Source organism: Mobula hypostoma, chromosome 6, assembly GCF_963921235.1.
Source record: "Mobula hypostoma chromosome 6, sMobHyp1.1, whole genome shotgun sequence".
In the NCBI taxonomy this organism is placed as follows: domain Eukaryota; kingdom Metazoa; phylum Chordata; class Chondrichthyes; order Myliobatiformes; family Myliobatidae; genus Mobula; species Mobula hypostoma.
The window spans coordinates 140,811,932-140,826,379 of NC_086102.1; the positions used below are offsets into that span (position 1 = coordinate 140,811,932).

The window sequence follows — 14,448 nt, forward strand, 5'->3', positions numbered from 1 at the left end:
CAGTATATAGAAAGTAACTGCATCACAATTTACTGAAATGGAAACCTTATTTTGCAACGAAGACAAGATTATCCATGTTACCAGTGGAGATCTACTCCTACAGGCCATCTTTCTCTTAATTGCTGATCACAGCAAGGGTGTTGGGGGCACTTAAGTAGTTTGTTTTGGAAACTGAAAAAGCAATCTTGTGAGTGCTAGCAGCTGCAGTTGGAGACCAAAGTTAATGCAGATTCTTATCACCCTCCAGCTTAAATGGAGACAAAATGCAAGAGGAACTCAGCAAATCAGGCAGCATCTATGGAGGGGAATGAATAGTTGATGTTTCGGACTGAGACCCAATATCAGGAGTGGGATTGAAAGGAGAAAAAGCCAGAATAAGGACGGGGGGGGGCGGGGGGTGGGAGGGAAGAAATACAAGCCGGCTGGTGACAGGTGTGACCAGATGAGGGGGAGGGGGTTGGGAGAGTGAGGGTGAAGTAAGACATTGGGAGGTGATAGGTGTAAGAGAGGTAAATATAGTAAAATAGTTCAGTGATATAATTCAGAACAAATAACAGTAATTGTTCAGGTTGCATTTGCACTTGAACTTGCTCGCATTATTTCAGACATCTTCAGGGAAGTAACATGGAAAACATTTGTTAAGAATACTGCTGGACAGCAAACTGAACCTGCCTCACTAATCAAAACATTATCTGCACATGCTTCAAGAAATGCGATCAAAAACAACGAAAACCAATTTTTTTTGCATTTACTTTTTATTTATTAAAAACACTCTCACAAATATTCCAATAGGGACAGATTTTATTCTGTATCTTGGTTTTTGGGACAGTGATCTGTGAATTCCATTAAGGGCACATTTCCGTAACTCAAATATCTGCAGTGCAGGGATCACCTGTATTATAATTTTGCTCCAGACTTACTTAATTACTTAAATGTAAATTCCTCAGCAGGAGTGATGGGAATCAAGTATTAGATCCGAAAATGACTTGATCAACAGCACAATACCAGCAATAACTGTGTAAGGGTCAGGCATGAACAGAAGAGGACTCAGATGTGACATCACCTGTAGAGGCTGACATCATTCATGGCTTTATAGGGAATTTCCAAACAGGAGACTGGTGCAATACCTTAGAAGCACACTTCTGTCACATCATTCTGGTACTGAAGTATGACTCAAATAACTAAACCTTAATGAAAAATATATGATGTGAACCTAACTGAACACATTTTCTTGATGCAAGTCAAACAAGGTTAGACATTTTGAGCTATTTGTACAGTGTAGATATCAACTCAAACACATAGTAGCAGCAAAGCATTGCAATTCCCAGTTTGGCTTTGTGTTAAGGAGAGGTGAGAGTAAAAGCAGGGAAATGGTGGAAAACAGAAGTTAAAGTGGAGTTGCCACTAGCAGCATTGTGCTTTCTCCCAAACAGCAGCTCTTTCTGTAATCACTTGGTTCACTCAGTAAAAACAGCAGGAAAAGCACAAAGTAAATAGGCCAATTAAAATGACATGCTGGACAAGGCTCAGATCTATTAATATATTCCACTTGAAAAGACTGCAAAAACAATAAACTGCTAACAGCTCAAATACAGAATAATTTTCAAATACAATAGATTCGAGTTACTGGGACACATTGGGAATAGTACATTTTGGCCCACTTAAGCAACGGCCCCAATCAGCCAAAGTTTCATGGAAATACTGAAGAGGTACAAAAGAGACAAACTAACGTTTAACTGAGCAGCAATTAATATATTTAAATGAAATACAGAACAAACTAGAACACTACCAATACTTCTACAGTACTATGAAACTGTGTATTAGATCCAAATGGTTATCGATGGAGGAATTCACCTGCTTTGTTCTTTTGATTGACTGTAAATGAACAAAATCAGTGCAGACACCCCAGTGCAGATAATGGACCGCCTTGGTTTTTGTTTTTTTTTAAAACAAGAGTTGTCCCAAATAAATGACTACACCGATTAACCGATGGCCCAACGTACCAGAAAATCCACTGTACATATATTCTAATTGTTTGGTTTAACAAACTCTAAAGTGCAGCAAAGGTATCACTTTAATTTATTTAGTCCTATTCTTTCACAAAATTAGGCAGGATGAGTAGTCAAAATCTTGAATTGTGTAAGAGGTAAACATATCATCTGTTGAGATCAACATTGCTATATATTTTAATTTCCACTATAATGATTCGTAACAACAGACCAAATAAATCTGCAAAATACAACAACCAACACTCCATCATTCACCTCTCGAATACACAGAAGCAGAACTGTCACTAGTGCAAAGTATCACAAGGCATTTTGTGCTTTTAGAACGAGGTCAATGCCTTCAGGGAAAGAGGAAGTGGAAAAAAAAGACACAAATTTTGCCAAAGTAAAAAAAAACTGAAAGCAGATTTAGGTTTTCCACTGAACCTCTGGGTCTGGCTCCAACAACGCAAAGTGACTTTTTAGTCAGTTTAACCAACAAGACCGAAGGACTGCCTCCAGCCATCTGTAGTCTGGGAAGCCTGAACACAGCCAATCACCCGGGTTGTGCAAAAGAGAAATGACAAGATGAATACAGATTTAGAACCAAACCATCGAAGACTCTGCCTACACATGGGAAAAGAATTCAGTACAACAGGGAGGAAAAAAAACTGGATAGTCTGCACACAAGATGGTTAAAAGAAAATTGACTGCAGATTTAAACAGTAGTCCTTCTCTGATAAAACCTCTGCTATACAATTTAAGAAACATTTGTCTGCATCATTTTTGGATTAGGTTGACTTCGCCTAGCTACAGGGACATGCAGAGCTACAGCGGGAATTTTATTAAAATGTGGCCGGCTGGTAATTACTCTCCACAGGCATTCAAGTCCTTTCCATTCAGACACCAGCATAAATTGTAACTGTGAGAGAGTTGAGTTTCTACTGTTTGTATCTGCTGGTCGCACTGCAGATTAGCATGACCCTCAATTTTAACTTCCGGCGTTTGACAGAAACCGAGACAGGAAAAATTAAAATACAACAGGAGACCAAACCACCTCTCTCCCACCCTGGCCTGATCAGCTCTCACCTTAAATCACACAGGCTCACAAACCTGAAGCCAGCAGAGTTTCCTTCGTGTGCAGTTCAGCCTCAGATTATATAATTATGGGCGGATCTGTGACTTTAACCAGAGGGCTAAGTGGAGGCGCAGTAGCAGTTTCTGTGCCAGGTCAGACCTGCCAGCAATAGAACCAGTGCCAGAAGAGGTTCATTAACTCAACTTCTTTTTCCTAGTCTCAGGAAACTCTGGGCCTCCCCTGCTCCATTATTTTCACCACCACCACTTCACCAGAGATTGCATCAACCATTCCACCCAACACACACCCCCCATCAAACTAACTCACCAACCCACCTAGCAACCCCGTCCCCCAAGATGAATTCTGCACATCACCTCCAACTCCGCTCAGTCTCGTATTTCCAGGAGTCTCTTTTTCTGCTCCTCAAATAGCATAATATTCATGGCTAGGAGCTCCTATTTTATTTAAAAGGTAGATGGTGAGACAGGGAGAGTGCAAGGAAGACTAACAGCTGGAGACAGAGATTTTGATCATCATAATAACTGCAGCTCATTAACACTTTTAGCCCTATCTTACCCCAAATGGCCTAACAGCCTGGCAGCAGGTGACTTATCATCCATGCCAACAAGAGTTACTACTACTCCATGATCAATTTAACCCTTCTCTCCAACAAGGACCATAGCCCTCCATTTTTCTTTCATCCATGTACCTATCCACGAGTCTCTTAACTGTCCCTAATATATCAGCCTCTACCACCATAGCCAGCTGTGCATTCCAGGCTCCTACCATCCTGTGTGAAAAGCCCATCTCTGACATCTCCCCTAAAATCTTCTCCACTCACCATAAATGGACGTCCTCTGGTATCAGCCACTGCTACTCTGGCTGTCCATCTCTCCCTGTGCTTCTTATACACCTCTATCAAGTCCCCTCTTGACCTTCTTCGCTCCAAAGAGAAAAGACCTTGCTCATTCAGCTCTTCATCATAAGACATTCTTTAATCTAAGCACTAACAAATGCCATCTATAAATCTACCAATGGCATGACTGTTGTTGGCAGTATCTCAGATGGTGGTGAGGAGGCATGCAGCAGTGAGATACATTGGCTGGTTGAGTAGAATCGGCACAACAACTTTGCACTCAATATCAGACCAAGGATTGACTGTGGACTTCTGGAAGAGGAAGTCAGGAGGACAATAAGCTCAATAAACTGATTAGAAAGGCTGGCTCTGTTATAGGAGTCAAACTGGACACACTGCAGGCTGTGGGAGAAGAAAGGACCCTATAGAAAATCCTCGCAATTCTGCACAAGGTTTCTCACCCTCTGCATGCCACCTTGGCTGAAAAGAGGAGCACTTTTATTAACAGACTAAGACAACTGCACTGCTCCAAAGAGTGCTATATGAGGTCATTCTTACCCTCGGCCATTAGGCTTTATAATGAGTCAACCTATAGCCGAAAAAATGACGAACCCCCTCCTGTTAGATGTTTGAGGTAACTTATTTTTTATTCTTTCTTACTTCTCTTCTAATATTTGTACATCTGTGCACTTGTAATGCTACTGGGAGCTTCTTCCGGGGCACCTAGGAGTGACACGAAAAGTAGCAGTACTCTCAATGGATATGATTAAATATTCTCCTTTCGGCCTGATACAGCTAAAAAGCACAACTGCTTCCAAGGTCAGTACAGTCAACGAAGATGTCTTAATGCATTTAAATGAACTATCGCTACTTAAAACTGACAGAAACAACACTGATTGTGGACGGAAGCATCCGTGTAGGATTCCACAGAGGAAGCGTGGCTGTAGATCAGGGATACAAGTGCATTTAAGAAATAGGGTTTCGAACTCCCAATACTAACCATCTTGCTGGCAAACATGCAAAAACTCAATGATCTCAAAGCTAGGATGCTAAATCAGAGGGTCAATAGGGCCACGTGTGTCCTTCGTTTCACAGAATCCTGGTTAACCCCTTCTGTACCAGATGCAGTGATTCAGATCGATGGCTTTACTATACACTCTCAGGATAGATCTATAGAGTCTCTCAAAAGCAGACATAGAGGAGTATGCCTCATGATCAGCTCGTCTCGGTGCACAAATATATCAGTGCTGTCCCAATTCTGCTAACCAGACCTGGAATAACTGGCAGTTAAGTGCCATCCTTTTTACCTACCGCGAGAGTTCTCCGCAGTCATTTTGGTAGCAGTATACATTTTACCTCAGGCCAATGTCAATCGGGCTTTAGATGATCTAAGCAATGGGATCTACATGCACGAAACAGCGCACCCTAACGCCTTCAGCATTGTTTTGGCAGATTTTAATCAGGCCAGTCTGAAAAAAATCATCTCTAGACAATTACCATTGGCGGGAGGAGAAGATGGCGCGACACAGCGTGTGCGGCCTCTCTGATGAAATGATATTGTATTTGTTAAATAGGGGCCGTGCACAATTCTGATTTGATGGAGACAGACGTGAGAAGCACGGAGGAACATCTGGAGAAACTTCTGAAACGCCCGGTTCGCTGCCACTGCTACTGTGCAATCGAGAATATCTGGAGGCAAGGCCCCAAATCCTCAGCTTTTCCTGTTGCTGGCGGCCAGGGCTGGGTTCGTAGTGCTTGGCAGAGATGGTGCTCGGTGTCGGAGGGCTGGTCAGAGGCTTGAAGTTTTCGGACGACTCAGAGTCAGACTGTGGTCGGGTGCTTCCAGGATGCTGCATCGGCAAGTTTGCGGCGCTGGTAGCTCATGGCAGGAAGAGAGTTTTCTTCCTTCACCCGTCTGCGTGAGATGATAGGCCTTTCGAGAGACTTTGAACTTTTTTTTTTACTGTGCCCATGGCCTGTTCTTCATCAAGTTAAAGTATTGCTTGCACTGTTGTAACTATATGTTATAATTATGTGGTTTTTGTCAGTTTTTCAGTCCTGGTCTGTCTTGTGTTTCTGTGATATCACACCGGAGGAACATTGTATCATTTCTTAATGCGTGCATTACTAAATGACAATAAAAGAGGACTGCGTGTCCTCATAATCTAAACAGCAGATCACTTGCAATACAAGAGGAAACAACACACTGGATCATTGCTACACCACCATGAAGAATGCCTATCGTACTATTCCACACCCTCACTTCAGGAAGTCTGATCACCTGGCTGTACCTCTACTCCCTGAGTACAGGCAGAGACTGAAGACTGCAGCACCAGTGGTGAGGACCAAGAAGGTTTGGACAAGGGAAGCACAGGAGCGCCTACAGGACTGCTTTGAATCGGTGGACTGGACTGTATTCAGGGATTCATCTTCGAACCTGGATGAGTATGCTGCGTTTGTTACCGACTTTATTAAAACCTGTGTGGACGAGTGTGTGCCTACAAAGACTTACTGTACATTCCCAAACTAAAAGCCGTGGATGAACCAGGAGGTACGTCATCTGCTGAAAGCTAGGTCTGTGGCATTCAAATCTGGTGACCCAGGCCTGTATTAGAAAACCAGGTATGATTTGTGGAGGGTTATTTCAAAGGCAAAGAGACAATTTTGAATGAGGTTGCAAGTGACATCAGGCGCATGACAACTCTTGCAGGGTTTGCACTCACATCTACAGTGATGAAATGCTTTGAGAGGTTGGTCATCACTAGGCTGAACTCCTGCCTCAGCAAGGACACCGACCCATTGCAATTTGCCTATCACCACAATAGGTCAACGGCAGATGCAATCTCAATGGCTCTTCGCACAGCTTTAGACCACCTGGACAACACAAACACCTATGTCAGGATGCTGTTCATCAACTATAGCTCAGCATTGAATACCATCGTTCCCACAATCCTGATTGAGAAGTTGCAGAACCTGGGCCTCTGTACCTTCCTCTGCAATTGGATCCTCGACTTCCTAACCGGAAGACCACAATCTGTGCGGACTGGTGATAACATATCCTCCTCCTTGATGATCAATACTGGTATACCTCAGGGGTGTGTGCTTAGCCCATTAGTGGAATGGTGCCGCAGCAACAACCTGTCACTCAATGTCGGTAAGACGAAACAGGTGATTGTGGACTTCAGGATGGGTAAGGCGAATGAACACATACCAATCCTCATAGGGGGATCAGAAGTGGAGAGAGTGAGCAGTTTCAAGTTCCTGGGTGTCAAGATCTCTGAGGATCTAATCTGGTCTCAAAATATTAATGTAGTTATAAAGAAGGCAAGCCAGTCGCTATACTTTATTAGGAGTTTGAAGAGATTTGGTATGTCAACAAATACACTCAAAAACTTCTATAGATGTACCATGGAGAGCATTCTGACAAGCTGCATCACTGTCTGGTACAGAAGGGCTACGGCACAGGACCGAAAGTAGCTGCAGAGCGTTGTAAATTTTGTCGGCTCCATCTTGGGTACTAGCCTATAAACTACCCAGGACAACTTCAAGGAAAGCTGTCACAGAGAGGCACCAAGCACCAAGGGCATGCCCTTTTCTCACTGTTACCATCAAGTAGGAAGTACAGAAGCCTGAAGGCAAACACTCAGCGATTCAGGACAGCTTCTTTCCCTCTGCCATCCAATTCATAAATGGACACTGAACACTTGGACACAACCTCACTTTTTTAATATAAATTATTTCTGGTTTTTGCACGATTTTTAATCTATTCAATATATGTATACGGTGTGGGGCACGTGGCCAAGTGGCTAAGGCATTGGACTAGTGACCTGAAGGTCGTGAGTTCGAGCCCCAGCCGAGGCAACGTGTTGTGTCCTTGAGCAAGGCACTTAATCACACATTGCTCGGCGACGACACTGGTGCCAAGCTGTATGGGTCCTAATGCCCTTCCCTTGGACAACATTGGTGTCGTGGAGAGGGGAGACTTGCAGCATGGGCAACTGCTGGTCTTCCATACAACCTTGCCCAGGCCTGTGCCCTGGAGAGTGAAGACTTTCCAGGCGCAGATCCATGGTCTCGCAAGACTAATGGATGCCTTAAATATGTATATGGGAATTGATTTATTTATTTATTTTTCCCTTCGATATTATGTATTGCATTGAACTGCTGCTGCAAATTTAACAAATGTCACGTCACATGCTGGTGATAATAAACCTGATTCTGATTCTGTGACACTGTAATTTCCTTTGGGATCACTAAAGTATCTATCTCAAAGGATCTATCTTGGGACTAACACATCGAGGCACTCACGAAGAAGACACACCAGTGACTATACTTCGTTAGGAGTTTGAAGTGATTTGGTATGTCACCAAAGACTCTAGTATTGTGCAAAGTATTTTGACTGATTGTATCACCACCTGCCAAAAGAGCCCCAATGCACAGGATTGAAAAGGGTCACAGAGGACTGTAGACTCAGCCAGCTCCATCAAGAGCACCAGCCTTCCCACCATCAGGACATCTCCAAGAGGCAGCCTCAGGAAGGGGACATCCACCATTAAGGACTTTCACCATCCAGGACATACCTAGTTTTCATTACTACCATCAGGAAGGAGGTACAGAACCTGAAGATACACACTCAACATTTTAGAAACAGCTTCTTTCCCTTTGCCATTAGATTCTGAACAATCTTATGAAACTACCTCAATATATCGCTCCCTTTTTGCATTATTATTTATTTTATACATTTCTCATGACTTCCAGTAATGTTTTTATGTATTAAACTGCACTGCTGCTGCAAAACAAATTTAACAACATACAGTATGAAAGTGATAATAAACCTGATTCTGATCTTGGTAAATCTCCTCTGCATCTTATCTAAAGCTTCCAGATCCTTCTTATAACAAGACAACCAGAACGGAACATAATACTCCAAGTGGGTCTATACCTCCGTTCCTCCATTCTGCTAACAATTCTACCATTAACCTTGCACTCTAACTTCAAGTTCAACCTTCCATAGTGCATCACTTCACACTCTGCCGGATTGAACTCCATCTGCCACTTCTCTGCTCTGTAGTATACCTATGTCCTCCAGTAACTAATAACAACCTTCGACACTATCCATAACACAACCTTTGTGCTGTCTGCAAACTTACTAACCCACCCTTTCACTTGCTTATAAAAAAATCACAAAAAGCAGGGGTCCCAGAACAGATTCCTGCAGAATAACATTAGTAACAGATCTCCAGACAGGATACACTCCCTCTACTGCTACCCTTTGTCTTCTGTGAGGCAGGCAATTCGAAATCCACAATTAGTAGACTGGGGCATATCCCATCTGGCCCCAGGGATTTATCTATACTTACTTTTTTCCAAAAGCTTCAACAGCACCTGAAGCTTCAATATGTTCCAGCATGTTCTACGCTGACCTCACATTCATCAAGTTCTCTCCTACTGTGGTGAACTTTGAAGCAAAGTATTCAGTAAAGATCCCCCCCACCACTGACTCCAGGCACAACTCCTCCTTCCACATTTCCTGAATAGTCCTATCTTCAGTCTCCTGTTCATCATGTATGTGTAAAGTGCCATGGGGTTTTCCTTAATCCTACTTGCCAAGGCCTTCCTCATGTCCACTTCTAGGTCTCCCAAGTCCTTTGTTAAGATCTTTCCTGGTGACCTTAAAACCTCAAGAGCCCTGTCTTTGCTTCCTAAACCTTAAGTATGCTTTCTTCTTCCTCTTGACTAAATGCTTCACATCACTTGTCAACAACAGTTCCTTCAACCTACCATCTTTTCCCTTTCTCAAGCCTATCCTGAGCCACACTCCTTAAACAATCTCCACAACACTGGTTGAGCACCCCTTATACAAAATGCTTGGAGCCAGAAGTATTTCAGACTTCCTTTGGTGGTGGTGGTGGTGGTGGTGGTGGTGGTGGTGGAGGTGGAGGTGGAGGTGGAGGAGGAGGAGGAGGAGGAGGAGGAGGAGGAGGAGGAGGAGGAGGAGGAGGAGGAGGAGGAGAAGGAGAAGAAGAAGAAGAAGAAGAAGAAGAAAAGGGGGGAGGAGGGGGGGAGGAGGAGGAGGAGGAGGAGGAGGAGGAGGAGGAGGAGGAGGAGGAGGAGGAGGAGGAGGAGGAGACCCTTAACTCCAAGTGGAGTTATCAGGATGCCATCATGATGGCGTTTTTTTTATTAGCAGGCTTTCTTATTTTTATGAGGCCAAGTTGCTAGCTCGACGCTCAACCCAGCACGGATGGAAAGTGTGCAAGAGAGCCGGCTGGATTTGAACTTGGGAGCCTTCGCTACAAAGTCTGGTGCTGATGCCACTATGCCACCAGCTGGCTGGATTTTGGAATATTTGCATCTATTTTTTAATATCCAGTTTTTAAAAATCTATTCAATATGAGTAATTGATTTACTTGCTTATTTATTATTAATTTATTTTTATTATTATTATTTATTTTTCTCTGCTAGATTACGTATTGTATTGAACTACTGCTGCTAAGTTAACAAATTTCACGTCACATGCCGGTAATAATAAACCTGATTCTGACATAAATTGAAAGCTTGGGGATAGGATCCACGTCCAAACACAAAATCTGCATTACATTTACGGCTTATGTACATATATACACCCTGAAAGTAGTTTTACATAACATTTTAAATAGTTTTGTGCGCGATTTAATAATGTGTACATTGAACCATGCAAAAGGTAAGCTATCATTACCTCGGCCAGTGGCGGCCTGGCAATGCCATCATTCCCAACTCTGAATTTATGTGCTACCGGTAAGCAGTCTTTATCTTACACTTGCTCATCACACATACGTACTTAAAAGTAAAAATGATTACATACCACTAATATAATGTCTGCAGGGTATCAAAAGCAGCAAAGCAACATCAGTATACTTAAATCAGCTGTTAAACAACAACAAACAATGGCATTCTTTCAATCTCCACCATCAGAGACGATCTTAGCAAACTCAATGTATTGTTCTGCTGCTTTCTGATCAGCAGACTCTCTACCACCACAAATTTTTAAAAATTTAATTCAATGCCTTCTCTTAAATTTCCGCAAAAGGCCTGCTAAATATTCATGATTACCTTCAACTTTCAGTTTGTCTTGATGGATTTTTGCTTGTTTCATGATCAGCATACCATTAAGCGAACATACTTAAAGATACAAGACCAAAACTGTGCATACTATTTCATATGCAGCCTCACCAGTAGCCTGTACAATTGTAATAATACTTCACTATTTCAAAAACTCGAACCCTCTTGCAATAAACGCCAAAATTCCTAACCACTTGTTGAACCTGTCTGCTAGCTTCTGTGATTCATGTTAAGATATCTAAACATCTATACTTTGCTCTTTTGCAATCTTATGCCATCTACAGTCGGTAATAGCCTGCCTATAAGTTTCTCTTTTAAAATAGAATAACTTTAAATTATTGTTGAATAATAGTTTGTCACCTAAGGATCTTGTAGATAACTGAAAAGGAAGAAAATATACTCTCAACTATGTAAATCAAGCCTCTTTATATAAATGTATGAAGTGAAAGAGATAGATAAGTATGTTACAACTTCTCTATCTATGTACAGTAGATTCTGGTTAATTGGGCCATAGATTAATCAGTGCAGCTGTTTATTTGGGACAACCCTTAAAGAAAAAAAAACTAATCGACAAAATAGCAGGAATTCCTTTCCTTTATTTGGGACATCATCCTGCTTAATTGGGATAGGACACTGTTGATGAACATTTTCTAATTGGCGTCAGTCACATGCATTTGCATGAATGTTAGACAATACACCATGCTTAGAGCAAACAGCTTTCAAATAGTGTCAGTTGCATGTTTCTGTTCAAAAAGCAGTCGCTTTTGTCACTGATACTTGGCAAGAAAGAAGCAGAAAAACAATTTAGAACTGTTTTGCTCACTGTTGTTTCAACCACCGAGGCTTGGAAATGCATGAAACAGCCAGGAGTGAAAATGAAATGATTTCACTACTTCAACAAGTTAGGTACCATGAAGAATTTGAGGGTATCAACAGTCACCTTGAATGATACAACGAAAATGAATGTACGCATGATGCAATCATCAAAACCCTTGTATGAAGGCAGTTCATTATCTGCATTTGGTGTCTGCACTCATTTGACATTTACAGTCAAAGAACACAGCAGCGTACAACGGATGAATTCCTCGATTGATAACTATTAGAACCTAATACAAAATTTTGTAGTACCGTAGTAGTATTGAAGTGTTCAAATTTGTTCTGTACTTTATTTAAAGACATAATATGTATTGTACATAATTTGTATTTGTAACTCAGTTAAATGATAGTTTGTCTTTTTTAATAACTTTTTAAGGCGGAGCGGATTGATGATGGCGCTAAACGGTGACTCCTTTGCTTGCATTTTCGGAAACAGCTCTATTTCCAACTTTAATATCTTTATTTTTCCCTTTCAGGGTTCTTTTGAAGACCCTAACCTGGAGTTACATGCTGACTATGGTTCTTTGCGGGAATGGGACCCGCTCTCGGGGTTCCAGGACCGGTCGTTGGTTGGCACCCCAAGGGCTCGGCCTAAGTATTCAGCTTGGTTTTGGAAGCCTATGATCTCAGGCCTCTGGAGAAAGGCGTATCGAGGGTCAGTATCATGACAGGAGACCCATGTGTCATCAGGGGAGTTGGAATATCTGCGGCTCTATTCCCGGAGTCTCGTGATCTTTGGGCACGGAGCTCGAAAAAAGCGACTTGGCAGACTTTTAACATCGCAAACCAGCGAGTTGTTTATTATGTCTCCCTGCTCGCTGTGAAAACGAAGACACCTCTTTCTCCCTTATTAGGGAGAGACAGAGTCTGTGGTATATCGAATGCTGGGTGAACAGTGTAATCTTTGGGGTAACTGCAGTCTGTGTCTTTACTGTTGCTTTGTTCATGCTTGAAGTGCTCGGTGGCAGGTGCTGATCCACTTTTTCTTTGCTGGTGGCAGGGGGGGGAGGATTGTTGCTTACCACCGCTTACGCGCAAGAGGGAGGAGCTGGGGGTGGACTTTGTGGTTCTAACATTTGACTGTCATTCATTCTTTGGGGCACTCCTCTGTTTTTGTGGATGGTTGAGAAGAAAAGACATTTCAGGATGTATATTGTATACATTTCTCTGACATTAAATTGTACCTTTGAAACTATTTCCATGAAACTTTGGCTGAACTGGGGCAGCTGCTTAACTGCGCCCTGGTCTTGATGTATCCCAATTAAACGGAATCCACCGTATTCTCTAATTCCCATGAGTGAATCAACTCCGATTGAAGTATTATCAAAAATTCTTTTAAAAGTTATCAAAACACGTAAACTGGTTTATTATTGTTACGTGTATGCTGTTTTACTCTGTGACTGTGTACTGAAGTACAATGAAAACCTTGTCTTGCATACTGTTCATATAGATTAATTTATTACATCAGTGCATTGAGAGAAAACAATAACAGAGTGCAACATAAAAATGTTAATGTTACAAAGAAAGTGCAGTGCAGGCAGACACTAAGGTGTAAGGTCATAACCAAGCATCAGCTCAAGAATCCATTTTATTGTTCAAGGCAACCATTCAATACCCTTATAACAGCAGAGTAGAAGCTGCCCTTGAGTCTGGGGCACGTTTTCAGGCTTTTGTACTTGTTGCCAATGGGAAGTGGGTAGAAAAGAGATTGTCTTGGGCAGGTGGGGACTTTGATTATACTTGCTGCTTTAAGAGGTAGCAAGAAGTGGAGACAGATTTCATGGAGGGGTGGCTGGTTTCCATGATGTGCTGACCTGTGTCCACAACTCTGCAGTTTCTTGTGGTCGGGGCAGGGCAATTGCCATACAGAGTTGTGATGGGATCCAGACAGGATTCTTTCTATGATGCTTTGATAAAAAATTGTTGAGGGTCAAGGGGAACATGACAAATTTCTGGAGCTGCTTGAGGAGGTAGGGACACTGGTGAACTTTCTTGATGGTGACTATAACACATAATTGAAAATACTCATATGTGTTTATGCCACTGAACTGAATGATAAAAGGTTCAACATCTATTCTCTGCACTGCAGTTTCTTCCCTTTGACAGCAATGTTCACTTTGTGGACAGATTTCCCATTCTAAGGGCTGTGAACCATAGCAATCATGTGTCACCACATTCTGACTGGCTACCTGCTGGGGTGTTCGAAGCTTCCAACATAACTTAGCAGAAGCCTAGATCTCTGTGCTGGTGTGTGCAGTGTTTTCACTCAACTAAAAGGTTACATGTAGATTCGTAACCCAATATGCCTGTTTTTGAGGAAGATCACACTTATATGGCATTGAGTAGAATGCTATGACATCACACCAACAACTATTTTGATAATTAACTTAATCAGCAACAATAAGCAAAGCACAGCCAGCTCAATTTGGTACACTTCACCTGTATAAGAAAGCTGGAAGGTACATCAGCATGAAGGTGAGAAAGTAGCACTGGCCAAACAAGCAGCTTGTTTTCAAAGTACCATGCATGCAATTGACCAAACAAAGCAACCA

General features: G+C 42.2%; 1 protein-coding gene across 7 annotated transcripts in view; it reads right to left on the reverse strand.

Moving 5' to 3' along the window:
• Positions 1-14,448, reverse strand: part of LOC134348443 (microtubule-associated protein 2-like) — a 314,301-nt gene that overhangs the window by 191,406 nt on the left and 108,447 nt on the right. The window contains exon 1 of one of the 7 annotated variants that reach the window (XM_063051839.1): positions 3,075-3,108. The exons of the other annotated variants lie outside the window; for them this stretch is intronic. The gene's annotated coding sequence lies outside the window, so the exon portion shown is untranslated. Of the gene's footprint in view, positions 1-3,074; positions 3,109-14,448 lie in introns of those variants that run through there. 7 annotated transcript variants of the gene reach the window in all.